Here is a 552-nt window from a genome sequence, read left to right on the forward strand (position 1 = left end):
CTTGTTTGGTACTTGGGTTTCTTTATATCTGCTGTTCCTCTGCAGTGTTTCTGTAGTCACAGCTTCCAGAGCCCTTAAGCCACCAATTGTAGTTTGACATCAGTTTATCCTTGTGTCAGATCCTCAACTATACTTTGTGCCTTGCATCCAGCTAGCTTTAAAGTTGAGTCTAATGCTAAGCTCTGCTGTCCTGGGAACCTAAAACAGCACCACTAGGATGGTGTTTTCTGTCACTGAGTATGATAGATACCAGAAATAGTCAAAACAAGCTTTCAGCAGGAAGCAGTTTTTCATTATGCAATGTTCATGTGAGAGGCAGTTCTGGAGGTCAGACCGGGCAGTAAACTTTCCCACCACTCTTCTACTGTCTGATCCAGATTTTCAGACTTCCAAATCCTTTTTCATCTCCCTGTCTTAAGCTTTATGCTATGAGGTAATTTTTTTCCTTACCTGCATTTCCAGGTTCTGCTTTAGAGACAGAAGGTTATTTACCCCTAAACCAGGTGATTCACCCCTTCTTCATGGATGGACTCAGAAGGTCACTGACAACAA

This window comes from Balearica regulorum, chromosome 2 (assembly GCF_011004875.1).
Source record: "Balearica regulorum gibbericeps isolate bBalReg1 chromosome 2, bBalReg1.pri, whole genome shotgun sequence".
In the NCBI taxonomy this organism is placed as follows: Eukaryota; Metazoa; Chordata; class Aves; order Gruiformes; family Gruidae; genus Balearica; species Balearica regulorum.